The sequence below is a fragment of the Patella vulgata genome, chromosome 9, assembly GCF_932274485.2.
Source record: "Patella vulgata chromosome 9, xgPatVulg1.2, whole genome shotgun sequence".
Taxonomy (NCBI): Eukaryota; Metazoa; Mollusca; class Gastropoda; family Patellidae; genus Patella; species Patella vulgata.
The window spans coordinates 42074700-42095396 of NC_065887.2; the positions used below are offsets into that span (position 1 = coordinate 42074700).

The 20697-nt window shown below is 38.6% G+C and overlaps 1 long non-coding RNA gene across 2 annotated transcripts; it reads right to left on the reverse strand.

Annotated features, from left to right (window-relative positions):
* Positions 1 to 5154: 5154 nt before the first annotated feature.
* Positions 5155 to 18786, reverse strand: LOC126832204 (uncharacterized). 2 transcript variants are annotated; one of them, XR_007684591.2, is made up of 4 exons: positions 18706 to 18786; positions 18383 to 18470; positions 17161 to 17285; positions 5155 to 5590 (listed from the first exon to the last, which is right to left on the reverse strand). It is a non-coding gene; the product is annotated as an uncharacterized LOC126832204 (long non-coding RNA). The 2 variants fall into 2 exon arrangements; XR_008789384.1 differs by having other exon boundaries at positions 18226 to 18470.
* Positions 18787 to 20697: the final 1911 nt, after the last annotated feature.

Sequence of the window (20697 nt, forward strand, 5' to 3'; positions counted from 1 at the left end):
CGTGAGAGTGTCAAAGGAACCAGACACCTTTTATTTCTCGACCATACCTTGCCTAATCTTAAATCTATGGGTCTCCTCCACAGCATAGGATTTAAGTTTGAGATCTTCCATTAACTCCTCAGCACTGCACTCAAGAGGGAATGCCAGGTACCACCCATTTCCGCGAGCTGTGACCAGGCTCCGAGGAGTTGTCGTCCGCGGGTCGGCCTCGCTCCACCGTCTCCATCAGTCTTGGATCGTACGAAAGTGCGCGGTGACTGGACGAGAGATCGGGCTCAACAATCCCCCGCCTTCCGACCGCTTCGTTGCCTTCTAGAGAGAACCGTGGGCTAAATGATCCCCTGCCTTCCATTCTCCACCGTCTCGAGTCTTGGATCGTACGAAAGTGCGCAGTGACTGGACGAGAGATCGGGCTCAACAATCCCCCGCCTTCCGACCGCTTCGTTGCCTTCTAGAGAGAGAACCGTGGGCTAAATGATCCCCTGCCTTCCATTCTCCACCGTCTCGAGTCTTGGATCGTACGAAAGTGCGCAGTGACTGGACGAGAGATCGGGCTCAACAATCCCCCGCCTTCCGACCGCTTCGTTGCCTTCTAGAGAGAGAACCGTGGGCTAAATGATCCCCTGCCTTCCATTCTCCACCGTCTCGAGTCTTGGATCGTACGAAAGTGCGCAGTGACTGGACGAGAGATCGGGCTCAACAATCCCCCGCCTTCCGACCGCTTCGTTGCCTTCTAGAGAGAGAACCGTGGGCTGAATGATCCCCTGCCTTCCATTCTCCACCGTCTCGAGTCTTGGATCGTACGAAAGTGCGCAGTGACTGGACGAGAGATCGGGCTCAACAATCCCCCGCCTTCCGACCGCTTCGTTGCCTTCTAGAGAGAGAACCGTGGGCTAAATGATCCCCTGCCTTCCATTCTCCACCGTCTCGGGTCTTGGATCGTACGAAAGTGCGCAGTGACTGGACGAGAGATCGGGCTCAACAATCCCCCGCCTTCCGACCGCTTCGTTGCCTTCTAGAGAGAACCGTGGGCTAAATGATCCCCTGCCTTCCAAAGGAACCAGACACCTTTTATTTCTCGACCATATCTTCTCAAATCTTAAATCTATTGGTCTCCTCCATACCATAGGGTATAAGTTTGAGAACTTCTCACGCCCGTGAGAGTGTCAAAGGAACCAGACACCTTTTATTTCTCGACCATACCTTCTCAAATCTTAAATCTATGGGTCTCCTCCATACCATAGGGTATAAGTTTGAGAACTTCTCACGCCCGTGAGAGTGTCAAAGGAACCAGACACCTTTTATTTCTCGACCATATCTTCTCAAATCTTAAAACTATGGGTCTCCTCCACACCATAGACTATAAGTTTGAGAACTTCTCACGCCCGTGAGAGTGTCAAAGGAACCAGACACCTTTTATTTCTCGACCATACCTTGCCTAATCTTAAATCTATGGGTCTCCTCCACACCATAGGATTTAAGTTTGAGATCTTCCATTAACTCCTCAGCACTGCACTCAAGAGGGAATGCCAGGTACCACCCATTTCCGCGAGCTGTGACCAGGCTCCGAGGAGTTGTCGTCCGCGGGTCGGCCTCGCTCCACCGTCTCCATCAGTCTTGGATCGTACGAAAGTGCGCGGTGACTGGACGAGAGATCGGGCTAAACGATCCCCCGCCTTCCGACCGCTTCGTTGCCTTCGAGAGAGAGAGAGAGAGAGAGAGAGAGAGAGAGAGAGAGAGAGAGAGAGAGAACGTGGGCCGAAGAAGAGAGAAGAAAGGGCATGCCACAAGAGATCCGAATGGGGGACGCAGTCTCAGGTGCCATCCTTCCCCTAGAGCAAGCGGCGCGACAATGGTGACGAGAAGGGTAACCGGGAGCTGCATGAACACACTCTCTAGCCTTCACTCAACTGCCGTGTACGCACCGAGCAAGAGGAGACCGGCCAACCTTCCACTGCGCCTCACTCGTCTCAAGAAACTTGCCCAACCAAATTCTCCGCCAAAGTTCCCTACTGCCCCGCCGAGGACCGGCTGAGCCACATCAGCTTAGCATACTATCACGATTGTTTCAAGCTTGGGCTACAATCAGGATTGTTTCATGCCTTAGGAAACTATCGCCAATTTCGCCAAGCCAGATCAGCTTAGCATACTATCTTGATTGTTTCAAGGCAAGAAAGCCTGGGAAACTATCAAGATTGTGTCAAGCCAGAACAGGTTAGGATACTATCGACCATATTTACAAAGCCAGAACTGTTGAGCTACATTCAAAATTTATAAAGCCAGAACCATTTGGCATATAATCAACCCTTTCCAAGCCAGGACAGCTTAGGATACCATCGCCCGCCATTTGTATCAACCACGTAAAGCTTGGGCTACAATCAGGATTGTTTCATGCCTTAGGAAACTATCGCCAATTTCGCCAAGCCAGATCAGCTTAGCATACTATCAGGATTGTTTCAAGGCAAGAAAGCATGGGGAAACTATCAAGATTGTGTCAAGCCAGAACAGGTTATGATACTATCGACCATATTTACCAAGGCAGAATTGTTGAGCTACATTCAACATTTATAAAGCGAGAACCATTTGGCATATAATCAACCCTTTCCAAGCCAGGACAGCTTAGGATACCATCGCCCGCCATTTGTATCAACCACGTAAAGCTTGGGCTACAATCAGGATTGTTTCATGCCTTAGGAAACTATCGCCAATTTCGCCAAGCCAGATCAGCTTAGCATACTATCAGGATTGTTTCAAGGCAAGAAAGCATGGGAAACTATCAAGATTGTGTCAAGCCAGAACAGGTTAGGATACTATCGACCATATTTACTAAGGCAGAACTGTTGAGCTACATTCAACATTTATAAAGCGAGAACCATTTGGCATATAATCAACCCTTTCCAATCCGTGACAGCTTAGGATACCATCGCCCGCCATTTGTATCAACCACGTAAACCTTTGGCTACAATCAGGATTGTTTCATGCCTTAGGAAACTATCGCCAATTTCGCCAAGCCAGATCAGCTTAGCATACTATCAGGATTGTTTCAAGGCAAGAAAGCCTGGGAAACTATCAAGATTGTGTCAAGCCAGAACAGGTTAGGATACTATCGACCATATTTACAAAGCCAGAACTGTTGAGCTACATTCAAAATTTATAAAGCCAGAACCATTTGGCATATAATCAACCCTTTCCAAGCCAGGACAGCTTAGGATACCATCGCCCGCCATTTGTATCAACCACGTAAAGCTTGGGCTACAATCAGGATTGTTTCATGCCTTAGGAAACTATCGCCAATTTCGCCAAGCCAGATCAGCTTAGCATACTATCAGGATTGTTTCAAGGCAAGAAAGCATGGGGAAACTATCAAGATTGTGTCAAGCCAGAACAGGTTATGATACTATCGACCATATTTACCAAGGCAGAACTGTTGAGCTACATTCAACATTTATAAAGCGAGAACCATTTGGCATATAATCAACCCTTTCCAAGCCAGGACAGCTTAGGATACCATCGCCCGCCATTTGTATCAACCACGTAAAGCTTGGGCTACAATCAGGATTGTTTCATGCCTTAGGAAACTATCGCCAATTTCGCCAAGCCAGATCAGCTTAGCATACTATCAGGATTGTTTCAAGGCAAGAAAGCATGGGAAACTATCAAGATTGTGTCAAGCCAGAACAGGTTAGGATACTATCGACCATATTTACCAAGGCAGAACTGTTGAGCTACATTCAACATTTATAAAGCGAGAACCATTTGGCATATAATCAACCCTTTCCAAGCCAGGACAGCTTAGGATACCATCGCCCGCCATTTGTATCAACCACGTAAAGCTTGGGCTACAATCAGGATTGTTTCATGCCTTAGGAAACTATCGCCAATTTCGCCAAGCCAGATCAGCTTAGCATACTATCAGGATTGTTTCATCGCAAGAAAGCATGGGGAAACTATCAAGATTGTGTCAAGCCAGAACAGGTTATGATACTATCGACCATATTTACCAAGGCAGAACTGTTGAGCTACATTCAACATTTATAAAGCGAGAACCATTTGGCATATAATCAACCCTTTCCAAGCCAGGACAGCTTAGGATACCATCGCCCGCCATTTGTATCAACCACGTAAAGCTTGGGCTACAATCAGGATTGTTTCATGCCTTAGGAAACTATCGCCAATTTCGCCAAGCCAGATCAGCTTAGCATACTATCAGGATTGTTTCAAGGCAAGAAAGCATGGGAAACTATCAAGATTGTGTCAAGCCAGAACAGGTTAGGATACTATCGACCATATTTACCAAGGCAGAACTGTTGAGCTACATTCAACATTTATAAAGCGAGAACCATTTGGCATATAATCAACCCTTTCCAATCCGTGACAGCTTAGGATACCATCGCCCGCCATTTGTATCAACCACGTAAACCTTTGGCTACAATCAGGATTGTTTCATGCCTTAGGAAACTATCGCCAATTTCGCCCAAGCCAGATCAGCTTAGCATACTATCAGGATTGTTTCAAGGCAAGAAAGCATGGGAAACTATCAAGATTGTGTCAAGCCAGAACAGGTTAGGATACTATCGACCATATTTACCAAGGCAGAACTGTTGAGCTACATTCAACATTTATAAAGCGAGAACCATTTGGCATATAATCAACCCTTTCCAAGCCAGGACAGCTTAGGATACCATCGCCCGCCATTTGTATCAACCACGTAAAGCCTGGGCTACAATCAGGATTGTTTCATGCCTTAGGAAACTATCGCCAATTTCGCCAAGCCAGATCAGCTTAGCATACTATCAGGATTGTTTCAAGCCAAGAAAGCATGGGAAACTATCAAGATTGTGTCAAGCCAGAACAGGTTATGATACTATCGACCATATTTACCAAGGCAGAACTGTTGAGCCACATTCACCATTTATAAAGCCAGAACCATTTGGGATATAATCAACCCTTTCCAAGCCAGGACAACTTAGGATACCATCGTCCGCCATTTTTATCAAGCCCGCAAGGCTTGGGCTACAATCAGTATTATTTCACGCCTTAGGAAAATATCGCCCAATTTCACCAAGCCAGATGAGCTTAGCATACTATCAGCATTGTTTAAGGCAGGAAAGCATGGGATACTATCAGGATTGTTTTAATCCAGGACTGTTTAGGATATTTTTGACCGTCTTTACCAAGCCAGAACGGATGAGCTTACATTCAACAGTTATAAAGCCAGAACAACCTTTACCAAGTCAGGATAGCCCAGGATACCATCGCCCGCCATTTTTGAATATGGAACTTCCTACTTTCTATTTGGATTAGGGTTAGGTATTTAAGATTAAAACCTATAAATTCAGGGTGAGGGGTTAAAGATTAAAACCAATGAGTCCCATTTTCACTATACAAGAAAAGGAGTCACAACATCCATACTGCCACAAACTTAATTTGTGGAAAACACTGAAATTGTTATTTACTTTCTGTGGTGCCACAACAATGAAATATTGAGACACTTAAATGGGAGTCACATCAAACATGAATGCCCAACACTCATGTTCAGATCTTTCAGGAATTAAGGGCAAGGTAAAGTTACACCATTTTGTCACAACACCTGAAAAGATGAAAAAATTATTTCAAAAACAAGAACAATGGCTCTTGGATACAAAAGTCTACAATAAAATACATTACTCACAGACCATTTTTTTTGCTACCACTCGCCCTTTAAACTCATCTTGTGATCACTGAGGTGTTAATTTATGGTGAAAATATCCAGGGGAGATCACGGTGTCTAAGTGGTTAAGACGCTGGCTCGCTAGTCTGGAGGTCGGGTGTTTGATCCCTGCATTGGCCGAGGAAGTTCATCCACATTTTCTGGCGTGGTTCCCCCCTAGTCAGTGATGCACGACAAGGACACATTGGCGTGCACGTAAAAGATCCCTTGGGGGTTGAAATTCGATATAAGAGTAGACCGTAGTGCCGCTGTCCGGGCAAAATTTACCTCATAGCACACTGTATGGCATATGCCTGTCTTCATTTGTCCAGTTCGGAGCAAAACAGTAGGACGTTAAACCCCATTTCATTTTGCAAAATGTCCCACAATCGCGGTTATACAAGAATTATTTGAACTTTTTGACGTTACTTATCACACGCAACTATTGTCCCATGGTGTGTACAACAACCATCAAGACAAATGTACACATGCATGTACTCGCATGTGCTTTAGCCATTTTGGTATTTCAAGTCCTCCTTCTCCACACTCCAGTCATGCCCTGTTGACCTATCACTGGAGCATGAAAAATCGCCCGGTTGATCGAACCTCCTAACCGAATACAAATTGTTGGAGATCCATTATTTACACACCTATATATATTTTTTAAAGCCCCAACCATTGCATTTTCTTTCTGATCACCCATTAAATATAATTCGTACTTTCCAAGACAGCGCAAATGACCTTCATCCTTTGCAGACTATAATTTGCTTTTATATGTGTCATATTATGTGGCATAGTGTTTGACATATATCAGTAAGAGTATGTTGCAAATATTATAATTTGCTGGTAAAGTGTAACTTATGGAATTTAAATTGTCTTTGTCGGAACTCTATTTTGTGAATATTTTGAGAGAAAGGAGAAAATTTGTAAGTTACTGTGGCCACAGATTAAAAATATTTATACTCTGTGCTGTGGCATCATGTAGGTAATCCGAGCCTTCGATAAATAAAATGAATTGAAAGTAGTCTATTTTTAGTAACCAATTTCTTTGCTCAAAATAACCAGTAGCTGCCAGGCAGGATACGCCCACATTTTGCAAGGGATGGATAGAGAACAAGCTAAAAACAAACGGGATTTTTTGTACAATCAGGGGCAATAATCCAGAAAATTATGGTCTGAAATCAAGGGCCATAATTCTGGAAGTTACAATCCGATATGCGCGGATATCGATAGAAACAGATAATTGGGTTATAAACTTACATTTCAAGTTTCAACAAAATCGGATAAAAATTGTGACCTCTATAGGGTCCACAACCTTGATATACCATATTTTTGCGCCATTTCACGAACTTCGAACTCCGCCATTCTTAGGGTGTAACGGTGATATATGAAAACTTTTTTTAAAATCAGATAAAATTATGCACCCTAGGGTCCAGAAGCTAAAAACGTGATTTTTCGTACAGAGGCCATAATTCATGAAGTTTCGATCCGATACATGCCAATATCGAAAGCAGTCGAGATCTTTTGGTGATAAACCTATATTTCAAGTTTCGTCAAAATCGGATAAGAATTGTGACCTGTAGAGTGTCCACAAACAAATGGTGGACGGACGGATGTCCAGACGGACAGGGGCGACAACAATATATGTCCACATGAAAATGTGGGCGTATAAAAATACAGTTTTTGCCAAAATGAGACTTAAACTTCCGGTGATACTACAGGCAAAATAATGTGAAAAATGACGCATGCAAACTTGCCTATTTATCGTCAACTGCGCAAGGAACCGGGATCTTTGGGTTATAAACTTACATTTCAAGTTTCAACAAAATCGGATAAAAATTCTGATCTCTATAGGGTCCACAACCTTGATGTACCATATTTTAACGCTATTTGAGAACGAACGGCGGCCATTTTGTCTGTCAATTTGGGGCCGATTTTCGAAGTCCAGTCGTCCTTAGGGTGTAACGGTGATATAATACGGTTTTTTAAATCGGATAAAAATTATGACCTCTATAGGGTCTACAAGCTAAAAACGCGATTTTACGTAAAATCAGGGGCCATAATTCATGAATTTACGGTCCGATATGCGTGATTATCAAAAGGAACCGAGATCTTTGGGTTATAAACTTGCATTTCAAGTTTCAACAAAATCGGATAAAAATTCTGATCTCTATAGGGTCCACAACCTTGATGTACCATATTTTAACGCTATTTGAGAACGAACGGCGGCCATTTTGTCTGTCAATTTGGGTCCGATTTTCGAAGTCCAGTCGTCCTTAGGGTGTAACGGTGATATAATACGGTTTTTTAAATCGGATAAAAATTATGACCTCTATAGGGTCTACAAGCTAAAAACGCGATTTTACGTAAAATCAGGGGCCATAATTCATGAATTTACGGTCCGATATGCGTGATTATCAAAAGGAACCGAGATCTTTGGGTTATAAACTTACATTTCAAGTTTCAACAAAATTGGATAAAAATTGTGACCTCCAAAGTGTCCACAACCTTGATATATCATATTTTTAGGCTATTTGAGTACGAGGGGCTGCCATTTTGTTGGTCAGTTTTGGTACGATTTTTACGAAATTGGAACTCAACTATACTGAGGTTGTAATGGTGGTGATATATTCAAAGGTTTTGTTTTAAATCGGATAAAAATTATGACTGCTATCACTGAGAACTACTAAGTGGTCAATCTGTGCACAGCCCTTATAGAAAATTATGTCTTGGGCGTTATCTCTACGTCTATCGAAAGAAAATTAATTTTCCGACTATTACTCGGCATTACCGCGTTAAAACTGTAAATAAGGTGTGTTAATTAACGAGGGTGAAAAACTGTCTGAGAGGTGAGTTAATTAACGATAGGGGTGAAAAACTGTGCGACGGCGCGTTTTCAGTAGAGGTGTGTTAATTAACCGACCGGTAAAAAATGAATGTCAATGTTGTGTATTGTTTAATTGGCGAGTATAATCAAGGACCAACAGGCTTTATCTGACACGTACGTGTTAAATCAAAATTTGGGAAGTAAAACTGTTTTACCGTGCGATTTATCATTCGACCGTGTGTTTTACGTAGGTCTTTGTATAATTAAAGACAGGTCTTTAGATAGGCGTGTGTGCTCGCTATGAACTACGTTGAACCCTTTTGTATTGCATACTATAAGTTTCATTTAATGAAATAAAAATATGGGCCTTAATCTATCGTATACGGAAAGGCGAATATTATGTTGTCATTTATCAATACCGACCAGTCAGAGCCCAATTTGAATATCCACGGGAATATAGAGAGTAAATTCAGCAAAAACAACCGAACTATATTTCTGCTTTATTATTAAAAGGCGCGCACTCACCGTTTGAAATATATTAAATTTATAAAAACGTGCCACGATGCGTAGATTGAGCATCTTACCTTCAATAGCAATATCCATAAAACAGAAATCTCCATATTGATAAATAATACGGCACAACAAACCGAACAGTGGTAATTTCCACACAAATGATATATTTAAACTAAAATTACTTTAGCTTTTCACGTTTCATTACACTATTTGCATATTGTCCGACAGTTTTGGCCCAATTTTCATGAAATTCGAACTCAACAAACATCACCGTGAAAAGGTGATATATTCAAACGTTTTTTTAAATCAGGTAAGAATTGTGACCTCTAGAGGGTCCGCAAGCTAAAAACACGATTTTTCATACAATCAGGGGCCATAATTCAGGAAGTTACGATTCAATATGCCCAAATATCGAAAGGGTTATAAACATGCATTTCAAGTTTCATCAAAATCATATCAAAATTGTGACCTCTAGATAGTCCACAACTTCGATATAACAGATGTTTACACTAATTGTGTACGAGGGGCGGCCATTTTCTCCAGCAGTTTTGGTCAGATTTTCATGAAATTCGAACTCATCTAATTTTACGGAGTAACGGTGATATATCTGAACGTTTTTTTTTTAAATCAGATAAAAATTATGACCTCTATAGGGTCCACAAGCTAAATACGAAATTTTTCGTACAATCACGGGCCATAATTCAGGAAGTTACGTTCAGGTATATGCAATTACCGAATGGAACCAAATCATTGGATAAAAATTGTGACCTCTATAGGGTCCACAAGCCAAAACGCGATTTTTCGAAGAATCAGGGGCCATAATCCATATCGCAAGGAACGGAGATCTTAGTGAGATAAACCTATATTTCAAGTTTCGTTGAAATCGGATAGAAATTGTGAACTGTAGAGTGTCTACAAACAATTGTGGACGTCCGGACGGACAAGGCTAGACAATATACAATCACATGAAAATGTGGGCGTATAAAAACTTAGGACGTCACTCTAACAAAAAATCTAGGTCAAATTTCTACTGCAACAGTCGATTGCGAATAGTGAATGCTTTTCAAAAATATCAAACTATTGACATTCGGATAAAAATTGTAGGACGAGTAGGATTTTGAAGATTGACTTACATTTTCAAAATAGTGTCACTTTCGGTGAATTTTAACATGAGATTTCTCTAAAAAGTTGAAAGACGACTCGTACTAACAAATATTTTTAAATAAGGCAACATTAAAGATACATTATGGGAGATTAGATAAAGAGCTGGAAGTTCTCAATATAATAGTTAACCATTTTTCAAGAGATGGATAGAGAACAAACTAAACAAAAAGCGATTTTTCGTAACATCAAGGGCCATAATTCAAGAAGGTACGATCAGATATGTGCGAATATCGACAGGAACCAAGATCGTTGGGTTATAAACATGCATTTCAAGTTTCATTAAAATCCGATCAAAATTGTGACCTCCAAAGGGTTCACAACCTTGATATACCAGATGTTTACACTATTTGCGTCGAGGGGTAGGCCATTTTGTCTGGCAGTTTTCGTCCGATTTTCAAGAAATTCAAACTCGCCTAACATTACTGTGTAACGGTGATATATTTGATTGTTTTTGTACATCAGATAATAATTGTGACCTCTAGAGGGACCACAAGCTAAAAACAGGATTTTTCATACAATCAGGTGACATAATCCAGGAAGTTACGATCTGATATGCACAAATATTGACAGTAACCAAGATCTTTGGGTTATAAACATGTATTTCAAGTTTCATCAAAATCGGATCACAATTGTGACTAATTTTTAAATTAAGGGACCACAAGCTAAAAACGTTATTTTTCTTACGATCAAGGACCATAATTCAAGAAAGTACAATCAGATATGTGCGAATATCGAAAAGAACCAAGATCTTTGTGTTATAAACATGCATTTCAAGTTTCATCAAAATCGGATCAAAATTGTGACATTCACATGTGTTTTTTTTAAATTGGATACAAATTTTGACCTCTAGTGGGACAAACTAAAAATGTGATTTTTCATACAATCAAGGGCCATAATTCAGGAAGTTACGATGGGATATGTGCGAATTTCGAAAGAAACCAAGATATTTGGGTTATAAACATGTATTTCAAGTTTCATTAAAATCCGGTCAAAATTGTGACCTTTAGAGGTCCATAACCTTGATATACCAAATGTTTACAACATTTGCACATGGGGGGGGGGGGCATTTTGTCTGACAGTTTTGGTCCGTTTTTCATGAAATTCGAACTCAACCACCAACAATATGGTGTAACGGTGACATATTCAAACGTTTTTTTAAATCAGATAATAATTGTGAACTCTTGAGGGACCACAAGCTAAAAACGCGATTTTTCATACAATCAGGGACCAAGTTCAGCAAGTTACGATCTGATATGCACAAATGTCGAAAGGAAACAAAATCTTTGGGTTATAAACATGCATTTCGAGTTTCATCAAATTGGGTGAAAATTGTGATCTCTAGAGTGTCCACATGAAAATGTAAGGGTATAAAAACTAGATAATGTAAAGGGAATTTGCTGAAAATTTCAGTCAAATTGATCCCTTCATAAAAAGATTTTAGCGATAGAACTTTTGGCCTAGCCTCGATCATTATTACTAAAGTCGGTACGATAAAAAACATAGTCTCAATTATCCATTTAATGATTAAATTATGAATGGATGTCGAACAGGAAATCGGAGCCTAATCCAATAAACATTGCAAGCTAGTTGATTTTGAGCTTGTTTTGTTAATAAATGTCTAATTAAGAATTTAGATAACATTTCAGGCCGAAAGACCTGCAATAGGCAGTTTTAGCTCTTGCATAGTGTATGTATGTTTAAAGAAGTTGGAAATCTAACATCTTCAAAGGGGAGATAATCGAAAAGTTTTTGTTGACATTTTTGGCTTAATCAAATTGGGCCATATGCATGCGTCAGAGAAATGAAATGGAGTTTAACGTCCTACTGTTCTGCTCCTAACCTGGGCTAATGAAGACGGGCATACGCCATACAGTGTGCTATGAGGGAAATTTTGCCCGGACAGCGGCACTACGGCCTACTCTTATATCGAATTCCAACTGCCAAGGCATGCGTCAGAGTAGTCAATGTCTCGACATAAAAGCCGAGAAATATGAACAGTTACAAATTAGTGAAAGTCGCATCCAAATTGGTTGAAAAACGAAAAAATTCTCTCTGATGTCTAATATAGGTCTATTTTCGTTGATGACATCACTTCCTGTTATCATTTTCAAAGTTTTAGTTATTCACCTTTTGAACTAAATACCTTTCGGATGGTATAGAGTTTTATTTTGTAGAACATGTACTTTTTCCAAACACATGAGAAAAAAAATAATAATCTGAACAAAAACAATAGTTTTTATACGCCCACATTGAAATTGCTTGTGGATGCTCTAGAGGCTGAAGTTAATATCCGATTGACTTTAAATTTATACACAGTGTTTAAGGTCATGAGACGAACAAGCCTATTGATGTTCAGTGATTTCCGATAATTACTGCCAGAGTTATGGCCCTTTATCACTTCAAAATGGGTGGGTGCTCTAGAGGTCAAAGTTGATGATGACTGCCAGAGTTATGGCCCTTGATCACTTCAAAAAATCTTGTAAATGCTCTGTAGGCTAAAGTTAATATCCAATTGACTTTAAATTGATACACAGTGTTTGAGGTCATGAGACGAAGAATCATTGATTTTCAACGATTTCCGATAATTACTGCCAGAGTTATGGCCCTTGATCACTTTGAAAAATCTTGTGACGCTCTAGAGGCTAAAGTTATCCGATTGACTTCAGATTGATACACAGTTTAAAGTCTTGAGACAAACAAGTATATTGATTTTCAATGAATCTTGATATAAACATATGTGACAACTCTTGTTTACTGCCCGGACGATTTAGCTGCTGTGGGCGTATGTTTCGTTGCCTGGCAACCTATCTTTATACTACGTAAAACTAATAATCCGAACAAAAATAATAGTTTTTATACTAGGTGAAACTAATAATCTGAACAAAAACAGTAGTTTTTATACCATGTAGTAGTAGTATAAATACTAATAATCTTAGTAGTAACAATAGTCTTCACCAAAGCCTAGTATGGCCTCTAATAGTTTAAAGAATCCTCCAGCATTGCATAAGAATAATGCATATGTGAGCAGTGGAAAAATGAAGTCAAAATGTGGCAGTTTATAACTGAATTAGAAAAGAGAACCAGAAGTTGCCAAGCAAGATACGCCCACATTTTGCAAGAGATGGATAGAGAAAGCGATTTTTCGTACAATTAGGGCCCATAATTCAGGAAGCTATGGTCTGAAATGCGCGAATATTGAGAGGATCTGCGACATTTGGGATATAAAGATATAATTTAAGTTTCATCGAAATGGGATAAAAATTTTGACCACCAGCTAAAAATTCAGGAAGTTACAATCCGACATGCACGAATATCGAAAGGAACCAAGATCTTTGGGTTATAACGATATATTTCAAGTTTCACCAAAATCGGATAAAATTGTGACTTATAGAGGGTCCACAACCTTGATATACCATATATTTATACTATTTGTGTACGAGGTGCGATCATTATGTCCGGCAATTTTGGTTCAATTTTTATGTGATTCGAACTCAACCATTACATTAGGGTGTAAAGTTAATATATTCAATCGGTTTTTTTTAAATCGGTATATGCAATTACCGAATGGAACCAAATCATTCTGATATCAATATAAATTTAAAGTTTCATCAACATCGGATCAAAATTGTGGCCTCTAGAGGCTCCAAAATCTTAATATACCATATAATTTACACTATCTGCGTACAAGGGGCAACCATTTTGTCCAGCAGTTTTGGCCTGATTTTCACAAAATTCGAACTCAACCATCACTAGGGTGTAACAAAGATATATTCAAACTTTAAATCGGATAAAAAATTGTGGCTCCTAGAGAGACCACAAGCTTAAAACGTGATTTTTCGTATAATCAAGGGTCATAATTCAGGAAGTTACGATCCGATATGCGCAAATATCAAGAGGAACCAAGATCCTTGGGTTATAAACATGTATTTCACAATCGGATCAAAATTGCAGCCACTAGAGGGTCCACAACCTTGATATACCATATATTTATACTATTTGTGTACGAGGTGCGATCATTATGTCCGGCAGTTTTGGTTCAATTTTTATGTGATTCGAACTCAACCATTACATTAGTGTGTAAAGGTAATATATTCAATCGTTTTTTTTTAAATCGGTATATGCAATTACCGAATGGAACCAAATCATTCTGATATCAATATAAATTTAAAGTTTCATCAACATCGGATCAAAATTGTGGCCTCTAGAAGCTCCAAAATCTTAATATACCATATAATTTACACTATCTGCGTACAAGGGGCAACCATTTTGTCCAGCAGTTTTGGCCTGATTTTCACAAAATTCGAACTCAACCATCACTAGGGTGTAACAATGATATATTCAAACTTTTAATCGGATAAAAATTGTGGCCCCTAGAGAGACCACAAGCTAAAAACGTGATTTTTCGTATAATCAAGGGTCATAATTCAGGAAATATGCGCAAATATCAAGAGGAACCAAGATCCTTGGGTTATAAACATGTATTTCACAATCGGATCAAAATTGCAGCCACTAGAGGGTCCACAACCTTGATATACCATATATTTACACTATTTGCATACGAGGGGGGTGGCCATTAGAAGTCAACAACCATCATTAGGGTGTAATTGTGACCTTTAGAGGTCCATAACCTTGATATACCAAATGTTTACAACATTTGCACATGAGGGGGGGGGGGCGGCGGCTATTTTTTCTGACAGTTTTGGTCCGATTTTCACAAAATTCGAAGTCAACCATCATTAGGGTGTAACGGTGATACATTCAAACGTTTTTTGAAATCGGATAAAAATTGTGCCCTCAAGATTGACCACAAGCTAAAAACACGATTTTTCGTACCATCAAGGGCCATAATTCAGGAAGTTACGATCCGATATATGCAAATATTCAAGGGCACCAAGATCTTTGGGTTATAAACACGAATTCCAAGTTCCATCAAAATCCGATAAAGATTGACCCCTTGAGTGTCCGCAAGCTAATTTGGCCGCAATCATTCTTTTCTCCGAGTTATTGAACGCAAGTAATTATACTGTTAGATACAACAGGTCTGATTTTAACATGAGACTTTTAGTATGTAGAACTTCAGATGAAAACCCTATTATGCTCTATGCTGATCCCTAGGTTAAGAGACCCCCAGTTGTGAGCAAAAGCATACGGGCTCGATGAATGTAAGCGGAACAGAACCTGAAATGCCCCCCAAAATATTTCTGGTTACAAATGGTACTGCCGGTTGTTTGCGAACAGCCCCCCCAAGATAATTTGTAAAATTTGACGAACACAGACTCGTTTTCCTGGCGCGAATCGTGATAGTTGGAACCTAGCACTAAGACAGTTGTATTAAAAAATTCTATTTCTATGTAACACCTCACTGGTTTGTGCAAATAAAATTAATTGTTAGACCATTTATGCCCTATCTTTAAAAATAAGATATTTGAGTAACGTCCTTGTTGAATAAGTATGCCAATAATATATACTCTTCAAAAAAAAGTAGGGGATATTGAAATGGGCACAAAAATTGAACTTATACAAGAGCTAGTGATACTCGTTTTAAGTATCGGATAAAACTTCTGATCTCTAAATGGTCCATAACCTTGGTATTGTATGGAGAGTTGCCATTTGACTGAAAGTTTCAGTCCGATTTTCAGGAAATTCATAATTATGATGTAATGCCGACACATTTGAACGGTTTTGGAAATAAGATATAAATGGTTTTCTATATCAATTGATGACCACCAGCTGCCAGGCAGGCTACGCCCACAGTTTGCAAGAGATGGATAGAGAACAAGCTAAAAACAAACAGGATTTTTTGTACAATCAGGGGCAATAATCCAGAAAGTTATGGTCTGAAATGCGCAAATATCAAAAGGGACTGAGAAGATCTTTGGGATATAAAGATATGTTTTAAGTTGCATCAGAATCGGATAAAAATTGTGACCGCTAAAGGGTAGACGATATACTTTTACACAATTTGCGTACAAAGAGCAGCCATTTTGTTGGGCAGTTTCATTTCAATTTTCCCGAAATTCAAATTCAACCTTCATTATGGTGAAATGGTGAAATATTTAAACGGTTTTTAAAATCGGAAAAAAATTGTGACCTCTAGAAAATCTGCAAGCTAAAAATGCGATTTTTCGAACAATCAGGAGCCATAATCCAGGAAGTTAAGTTTGGGTATCCGTGATTATCAAACGGATCCAAGATTTTAGCGTGTAATGGTGATATATTCACACATCTTTTTTTTTTTTTTTTAAATCAGACAAAATTGTGACCTCTACAGAGACTACAAGCTAAAAAGGTATTTTCCGTACAATCAGGGGCCATAACCTTCGACAACCTTTGCATATTCTACTTTTACACAATTTGCGTACAAAGAGCGCCCATTTTGTCTAGTGGTTTCATTTCGATTTTCAAATGAATATCAAAAGGAACCAATTTCTTTGGGTTATAAACATGTATTTCAAGTTTCATCAAAATCGGATCAAAATTGTGACCTCTAGACGGTCAACAACTTTGAAATATCAGATGTTACACACTATTTGCGTACGAGGGGCGTCCATTTTGTCCGTCAGTTTTAGTCCGATTTTCACGAAATTCAAACTGAGCCAGAATTACGATGTAACGGTGATATTTTTTAACTTTTTTTTTAAATCAGATAATAATTGTGACCTCTAGAGGGAGCTCAAGCTAAAAACGTGATTTTTCATACAATCAGGGGCCAGAATCCATGGAGTTACGGTTCGATACATGCCAATATCGAAAGGAACCGACATCTTAGCGAGATAAACCTATAATTCAAGTTTCGTTGAAATAGAATAAAAATTGTGACATGTAGAGTGTCCACAAACAATTGTGGACGGATGGACAGACAGGGGCGACGACAATATACTTCCACATGAAAATGTGGGCATATAAAAAACCCTGTAGCTTCTTGAACTTTAGCCTGATCATAAAAAAATTAAGAACATTTACATACCTGACCGATGTATCATCAGCATAGTCATCAAGCAATCAGAACTTCACCTGTTCTTTATGTTGTAGGGCTCAAAATATGGATATATTAACCACACATGTACAAGACATGCCCATATTTTCCAAGAACTGTGGGGAAAAAACAAAGCATAGGTGAATCTATCAGCAATGATAACCAGCAGACCTGTCAACTCTACCGCATCACGCAGTAAAGTGCCGCGAAAAGGCCTCATGTACCGCTCTACTGCCCGGTAAGAGATATCTACCGCATTTTCAAACAAAGAGTTTTTTAATTTTCTCGCCAAAACTATGGAACTAAGGGAAGCAACTCTTTGCATGTAAACAATAATGATTGCGACTTTCGGTTATTAACATCGATTTGGGATATTGTAAGGTGTAATTTAGCTAAGATTTTTTCTCAAATTCTTTTCAACCTATTTTAGAGTTAATAAAGCGGATATAATTATTGGCACGTGTTCCAAATACTCTTAAAATGCGTAGCGATAAACTAAACAAATAGCGACCAATTTACAGTGGCAGTGGTACGTCGCACGTACGTCACAAGGAATCAAGATATTTTTAAAATCATGCTAACACTAACACAGACAGCTAAGTTAAAACAAAAGAGAAGTGGCAGTGGTAGGCCTACTGCCAGTAGTTACTAATTATTTCTTTCTATAGGCTACATATTCAATTTTGGTTTAATTACATAGGCCTAATGATAAATAATTTTAGATAAGATATGGTTACCATTGTTTGTGTACATTTTATCTAATTACCCATTTAATGCAATTTTTGTATTGTTAATTGTTGGACCTGCAGTTCAGCGTATCATTTCTAAATTAATTACCCTTGGAAGTGCAAATTTACGCTTTTTTGGGAATCTGCCAAATCATGGTTTCTACTGCATTTTTTACACTACCCTACTGCATTTCAGCAGTACCTTGAAATAAATGATTAATTGTGCTGTAATTAAATAGAGATGTTGATAGTTGACCAGAAAATAAAAGAGTGGAGTTAGTAACTAGGATAAACAAAGCAGGTTTCTAAGACACTTAAATCTACTCACTATCTTACAATATCATCTTTAAACTAAACTAAAGTAATTATAACTACTGGAAATACAAGGCTAGCTGGATAAACAGGACAATGGAAACTGACTAAAATCTTTAAACAGAATATAACACCCTACTAAAATAGTTAAAGAGAATACAGCACCCTACTACCGCGAACGCGGTTACAGTTTAGAGATGAAGCACCAGAGCATATATGAAGAACGTCAAAAAACCTCATGAATTATAATAACAACATGCCCTGAAAGAACAAAAATACATTCCATACTAAACTAATGATACAAGTCAATGTTATACAATCTTAATCATATCACAGTAAACCGAATGATTGACTTACATCTTTGGATAAAGTCTATGAATTATTTCATAAAATCATAATATAGAATCATTCATTCTACACACTTTATTTCACAAAATAAAGTCACATATCAAGCATTCATGTGTTTTAAATTATATGTAATGTAAATGTGTCTTACCAGTTTGTGGAAATGAGCTGTATGAATCTCAGGAACCAGTCATCCAAGTAGAAAAAGAAGAGTGAGAGAAAATACTAATTCATATCTTTTAATAAAATGCGCCACCCAAATAACCAATCAGAATACAGCAAATCATATCACCTGATAAACAACCTCCAAGTGAAATGTACAACAAAACCTTCTAGAACAAAAGTAACTCCTCAATATTTTAGACTAAGGACACAAAGAACAAATTCCACCAAACATAAGAATCAAATCCTAGTTCCCATAAAACCAAGACCAAAACTTCAAAAGTATAACTACAATAGAAACGTATATACACCACAACCCATAACATCTTTTTTGACTTTTTTAACTATGAAAAATAAAACTCGAAATCCCATTAATTAAATAACAAGACCAAACAACCAAACGGACAACCTGAAAAGTAGCAAATTAATCCCCGCTACAATAATTTAACAGTATTCCTTGTCGCAAGACCAGATGACATGACCAACTTGAGATAACCAACTTGTGAAGTACAAATTGATTTACGATTACTTTCTTTAAAATGCTTTCTATCTGATTTAAATTGTTAAACATATAATTATATATATATATATATATATATATATTGGACACTTACACCATGCAGCTCTAATCATATCTTATCATAGTTTAATAATAATGTGTTGTAATAACAACACATACTGAGACAGTAAAACAAAGTCAAAATATGTGTTTTTCAAATAATGGAGCCAGAAACATTCTCTCCAAGGGAGATTACTCCAACCTACAATTTCATCATGTTAGGATCAAGACCAGTAATTTTCTTCATATGCACTACACAAGGAAGCAGTTAGAACCTCCTCTCTGACCGAAACGACACAATTTCTTAGACTGACCACACAGTTATACTTTTCTAAGACGTCCAAGTCAAGAATCACTTTGTTAAAAATTGGAGCAACACCAACATTTAATATGAAAGAAGAACTTCCAATTGTAATAGTAACATCCGGCAATAAGTGACCAGAAATCAGCTTAAAACTGATTCCCTTCAGTCGGACGGCTTTCCCTAGCTGCAACTTCTCCACCCCATTCAAAGCATCAACTTGCATCACAACAAGTGGACGGGCAACACTAAGCTCACCCCAGAAGAGCCCCTCCGAACATGAAGAATATTGTCATGCAGTGGACCTCGATTGCTGGTAGGGTGACCCACCATAAATAAATATCTCCAAATATCTCGACAATTACGCCACAATATTTATATATATATACCAAGCCTTAAATCAGCTTCACACAATTATAGTCACTAAATAAACGATCATGCTGTACTTAATAAGCTATGACCATTTAATGATCTATAAATAATAGGCTGAAACTGGTTCCAAGTTTCGTCCATAACATCCAGACACTTTTGAGTAAAAGATAGGTTACGTGCCCTTGTTTTGAAATTCGTCTCGCTTAACCAGTGTACCGACCATTCTACGTCTGATTGACAGGTCGGGATAATCAAGACTACCTTTTTACGAAACATAACAGAAAGCTGGAACAAGAAATTGAATTTAGAAAAACGCACGTTAGCCAGCTCAACAATTGTTTTAAGAAGCTTGTAAAAGTAAAATGAAACTACTGCTAGTATCATGTTCCTGCTAACGAAAGTGATTCAGAGATATTATTTGTACTAAACCAAAAGATGCCGCTCTTAACGGTACAGTTAATGATAAAGCAATTTAAAAAATAAAACGAACGTAATTTCTAAATCTGCTGTAATAACCAAGAAGCTTAATTTTACTGCTATTCAAAATCGTCTACAATAAATTTTTGACGGCTGTAATAGTTAATAGATTTGTAGAGAATTGCAAGTGCCATGGCTATTTATAGTATTATACTGTCAGAAAGTTGGTCTCGACACGGCTAATGTGCACGCTTCAGTGGTAGTCTCGAACTATCAGCGGTGGACTGTATTGCTGGATGAGAAATGGTGATCACAATTCAAGATAGCGGCTG